The sequence below is a fragment of the Dendropsophus ebraccatus genome, chromosome 11 (assembly GCF_027789765.1).
Source record: "Dendropsophus ebraccatus isolate aDenEbr1 chromosome 11, aDenEbr1.pat, whole genome shotgun sequence".
Taxonomy (NCBI): domain Eukaryota; kingdom Metazoa; phylum Chordata; class Amphibia; order Anura; family Hylidae; genus Dendropsophus; species Dendropsophus ebraccatus.
The window spans coordinates 27,731,828-27,738,013 of NC_091464.1; positions in this window are offsets into that span (position 1 = coordinate 27,731,828).

Below are 6,186 nucleotides of genomic sequence, written 5' to 3' on the forward strand. Positions count from 1 at the left end.
TCTGATCAGATTGCCAATAATTTTTCTAAACAAAATTTTTTTAAAAGCAAATGTACCATTAGGCTTACCATTTTTATAATTTTTTTTACTACCTTGACAGCGCCAGCTTGGTGATCCCTGTGGTGCGGTCCCTTTTTCAAAACATTGCCCAGTTCCTACACTTGGCGCCTTTTTTTTTTCTTGCACAGGCCCAACTCTGCACTAGAGGCAGGGCGGCGCCCCCAGTGTAACCATATACCCTACTCTCAGTTACGCGCTTCCATTAGAGTCAAGCAGCACTGCTTGTCACACTGGGGGCGCCGGGCCTGCCTCCTGTGCACAGAGCTGGTGCAAAAGAAGAAAATGGCACAAAGAGATGGAACCAGGCAGCATTTTGAAAAAAAAGGACCGCGCCACTGGGATCACCACACCTTCACTGTCAAATTAGTAAAAAAAATAATTGGTAATCCAAACGGTACATTTGCATTAATGACCTTGGTCGTCGTCCTCTGCACCTGCTCTGGGGCAGCCATGTCCTTCTTATAATACCGGTGCCCAAGATTATGAAATCTGCTACTATCCAGTGTAGTGTCCCATGTGTTTTCTCTTTTCTCACACCTTTGTAAAAGTGTCTCACTCTTGTTTCACGGGGTAGGACAGGAGCAGGCCCGGATTGGTAATCTGGCAAGCCGGGCAAATGCCCGCTGGGCTGCCAGGATTACCAATCCGGGGGCCACCAGTCCTGGCCCCCATGTGCATCGGCCCTCAGCAGTGGCCGCAAGAATAGCACAGCCGGCCGCTGCGCTATTCATTCAGCCTCTTCAGAAGGCTGGTGCCCTGGCTCTTTAATTCCCTGTGCGCCGCTGAGCAGGAAGAGAGAGCAGAAAACAGTTCACAGTGATAAGGAGAGATGGGCGACTTCGATGGGACGGTTGAGTATGTGTTTTTATTATTTTATTTTATAATTTGCCTCTCCTATATCATGCGGAACCTATGAGGAAGGAAGGGGGGTGACTACATGAATACCTATGGGGAAGGAGGGGGGTTACTAGAGGAATACCTATGGGGAAGGAGGGGTTTAACTACAGGAATACTATATATATATATATATATATATATATATATATATATATATATATAATTTTTGTTTTTTTTTATTATTATTATTTTTGGGGGGCACAGAGAGGTCTATATTATATGGGGGCACAAGGAGGGCTATATTATATGGGGTCATAGAGGGGGCTATACCATATGGAGACACAGGGAGGGCTATATTATATGGGAGCACAGAGGGCCTATATTGTATGGAGCCATACAGAGGGCTATATGGAGGCAAAGAGGGGTCCGTACTATATGGGGGCAGAGAGGAGGCTTGTTTCCCATATGGGGACACAGAGCAGCCTGTATACTATTTGCAGGCACATACTGGGCATAACTGCTTATATGGGGGCGTAGAGGGGGTATTGTTAGTGTGTGGAGCAATACATGGGGACTTTGTATAGAGATGATGATGATCCTTCAGTGTGGAGCCTAAAATTTTTGTCTGGCAGATCCTGTGGAGGAAAGTCATGGCCGGAGAAATCTTCATGATGGGCAGAGCCAGACGGAGAAGAAAAGGAACAGAGAACAACTCTGACTATGAAAAACGTCACAGAGAAGCCGCCCCCTGTGAGTTCCTGCACTATAGTCAGGTATAGGCAGTGAAACCTGCGTACAGCTTTATATACCTCTATACGGTCACTGCCCTGGGAGAATATTGCTCTTTATATAGTGACTATTATTCAGTGACAGTATTGTGGTATCATCCAGTCACTGTATGCTGAGGGTAGTGGTTATGGTGTGAAGGTATTATTTATCCTGTCTATATTGGTGTTATTGGTATTATAGGTATTTTAAAGGGAACCTGTCACCCCCCGTGCCGGGGTGACAGGCTCCCGACCCCCCGTTAGAGACCCCTATACTTACCTCATCCCGCCGGGTCCCACTTCTGGATTCGGTCGGGTCCCGGAGATCTCAGCCGCTGCAGCCCGGCGCGCGCGCTGACAGATGAGTCCAACGCTCATAGAGAATGACGGAGCGCTGGACTCTCCTGTCATTCTCTATGGGTGTTGGACTCATCTCTCAGCGCGCGCGCCGGGCTGCAGCGGCTGAGATCTCCGGGACCCGACCGAATCCAGAAGCGGGACCCGGCGGGATGAGGTAAGTATAGGGGTCTCTAACGGGGGGTCGGGAGCCTGTCACCCCGGTACGGGGGGTGACAGGTTCCCTTTAAGGATGCCTTCACATGTATCGTATTGCAGCGGATTTCACACTGTGAGTTCTGCAGCAAAATCCGTTGAAATACTGGTACTGTAATTTTCTATGGCTTTACATTCTCCCAGCGGACTTTTCATTCGCTGCAAGAATGTAGCCCTTTCCCACTCACCCAGCAGCTGCCGGACTGATACGTTACCTGTCTACTCTCCTGCCTGCTTCTCCGGCTCCCGATTCCCTACACCACTATCCATGATATATGGTGTGTGGGCTGCTGGAGTTTAAGTGCCAGGCCAGGCATGACATGTATATAGTTGTTCCTGCCACTAGCTACCCAACCACTATGGGTTGCTAGACTAGACCCCTAGGAAAACCGGAGACAAGGGAGTCTTAACCCTTGCCTATGCCTTGGATTACAGGACAGTTGACCAACTTAAAGAAAAGGGACGGATTATTCAAGACTGGACCTGCAGTAGAGCACAGTGCCAGAAATCCACTCTCTGCTGACAAGATGCTCAGATTAGTAGGAAGGGTTCTACAAGCCAGCTCCACCCAGAGCAGAGACCTGCGATTTGTACTACCCCAAAAAGGGCAGAAACTCAACACTGTGGGGCAGAAGGCGGTTAGGTGAGATAACTAAGACTCATACATACATGAGCACAAGGATACTTCTTCAACACTCTAGAGAAACATCACCACATCTCAGCAGAGTACATTAGGCAAGGGCCCTCCAATCCGGTCCTGATAACTGTTACCTTATTGTTTCTTCTATGAACTTATCTATTATTACTTATATATTATTATTGATTATATTTGCACTAACTGTTTTGTACTAGGAAACCTTTTTAGAGTAAAGTTTGAAAATTGGAAAGTGGGACTCTCTGCCGCCGTGCTGGCACCTTCACTAAGAGGCGTACAGGTGAGCAGGCGTAATGAGGCGCGGGAGGAGACCATGCCTCCTCCCCGCCTTATCACGCCCCCGCAAGCTCCACCAGCCCGCCCATCCGGTGAACAACGGGAGGCGTATGCCAGGGAGAAGGGGCGAATCTGCACCTTCTCCCTGGTGTACGTCTCTGGCATACTCTTCGTAAATCCCCCCCGTATGTCTATCTGTAAAATAAATACAGATGTGTTTCCCGCTGTACTGGCAGATGGTGAGAACCTTCTTATGAACTTATAGCTAATATTGAGCGAACCTGTTAAAATGTTTGGGTTTGGCAACATTATCTGAACCCAGGCACTCCGCATTTGATTCCCTGTAGTTAATGAAGTTGGATCCCATCCTAGGGCTGCCAGGAAAACATGGACAGCCATTGACTGTATCCATATTTTACAGGACTCCATAGGGCAGCATCCAACTTCTGCAGCCGGGGGAACTAAATGCTGAGTGTTCGGGTTCGGATAACGCTGCCGAACATGAAAATTTTTTCAGGTTTGCTCAATATTACTTATTATAGCGATTGTCCTAAGGGACAGGTTATACTCAGCAAACCTGCTATGTGTGTGGGTGTCCTTGGTGTGAATCCAATACAAAAATAATTTGCTGTTTATGTTTATGATGAGCACTTCTTTATTGGAGGTAGTACTGAACAACAATAGAAAACGCTTTCATCACTGACAGGCTTTCCAAAGACACCCACGTACCCACATGCATTTTTATAAAGGCCTGCATATATCTTTGGTGCTTTGTAGTGACTTATATTTTCCCTAACCTGGCAGCTTGCCTACATATGTAAGTATGGTAGATGCACTGAATAATGAACAGGGGTACCCTATTCTGAGAACAAGAGGCTATTGTTTTTGTTATTGTTTTCTAAACAGAGAATCACTTTCCAGAAATGTAACTGCCAATGGATTGGGAATATTGCTGCACAAATACAGTACAAAACATAAAAAAGTACTGATAAACAGGGTCATTTCCGAATTGAGGTTTAATGTTGCAGCAGGGCAGTTTGTACAAAATGTTGCTGAACATCAAAGAAGCACCAATATAAATAAAGCTGTATTCAGAAGTAAAACATTCTGCATGCAACACATACCAAACCCATTCACAGGCAGAATAAATAACATTAATTATATCTCGTGAATCAGAGGTTAAATCTCCGAATGAAGCTGTTCCTTCTCCTTCTAACCCTGAAGATATATCCTGAAGACTGCAAAATGTGCGGCCAGACCTTTGGCTCCTTGCTTCTGCAGCCATTCCCTAACACAAATGCAGATGCCTAAATCAAATCAGACACCATACATTTAGAATGCAGACCCCAAAATTAATTTACCACCCCACCCCCCAATGGCGGCAACACTTATCTAAAACAGAGGGAGCATATTTCATCTTTCAAAGTCTCTTTTAATCTACTGGAACATTGTTCCCTTGCCCATTTCTCTGCAACTTAGAGCAGGATTTTCCCTATTGGCACCCCTTCCCCACTGGCAGCATAATTCTCGTCACTTCTCCCCCACTGGCAGCATGATTCCGCCCACCTCTCCCCCACTGGCAGCGTGATTCTCGCCACTTCTCCCCCACTGGTAGCATGATTCTCCCCACTTCTTCCCCACTGGTAGCATGATTCTCCCCACTTCTTCCCCACTGGTAGCATGATTCTCCCCAACTGGTAGCATGATTCTCCCCACTTCTCCCCCACTGGTAGCTTGATTCTCCCCACTTCTAGCCCCACTGGTAGCATGATTCTCCCCACCTCTCCCCCACTAGCAGCATGATTCTGCCCACTTCTCCCCCACTGGTAGCTTGATTCTCCCCACTTCTAGCCCCACTGGTAGCATGATTCTCCCCACCTCTCCCCCACTAGCAGCATGATTCTGCCCACTTCTCCCCCACTGGCAGCATGATTCTCCCCATCTCTCCCCCCACTGGCAGCATAGCTCTCCCACCTCTCCCCCCACTGGCAGCATAGCTCTCCCCACCTCTCCCCCACTGGTAGCATGATTCTACCCACTTCTCCCCCACTGGCAGCGTGATTCTACCCACTTCTCCCCCACTGGCAGAAGCATTCCTGCCACTTCTCTGCCAATTACAGCAATATTCAACCTCTTCTTCCATTTCTCCCACTGGCAATAGTGCTGTAATGATATCAATGTAGGTACCCAACTTCTAAATGATAAATATGGTATTTAGAGTTAATCTCTTGATCAATAAGTCTTCTTCAGATTTTAGTTACCATTGTTATAATATTATTACACTCAAGAACAATATCCAAAATACTTTTAAACAGTTTAGTGTACTCACAATGACTCTAGCAGAGAGGTCACATGATAGAATCCAAGATGATCAATCCAATTAAATTTTATAGGGTCTGTTCTGGTATTTTACCTGAAAAAATAGCTCTTCATGCTGTGGCATCTTCCAGGATTTTTGCCAGAATCAGAGATGGAGACTTCTAATTTACCCTCCCATTCTGATATGAACAAACCTTGAGCCTATTGTGTTTACATAGTAGATAAATGTAGATTATTATAGAAGTGTTCCAATTTTAACAAGTGATGGCATAGTGCCAGTACGTGTCTTGATAACTACTATGGCTCGGACATTTGGGACCCCAAAAACAAAGTAGCAAATACAGCTTTAGCGGTTTTATTGGACAGTTGGACATTCTGTATAAAGAATTGCAGCACAGTCAAGTGAATAGGGCTACGTTGAATTTCTGTACACAGTAGGTGGATGGGAGTGTCATTGCATTGGGAAAAGCTGTGCAAAAATAGGCAAATTGCTAAGGATCTCTAAGGGTAATACTACATGGGCCGACTATGGCTGATCATTTTAGTAAACAAGCGCAGATCTGCTAGATCTTTACGGGACCTATTAGACAGACAGATAATCGGGCAGTAAGGGCTGCATGGACATTGTTAGCGATGTCCATGGAGCCCTTGCCCAAACATCTGATACCTTACCTCTCCCCGCTCCCGGTCTTCTCTCCTGCGCTGCGCAGCTTCCTGGTC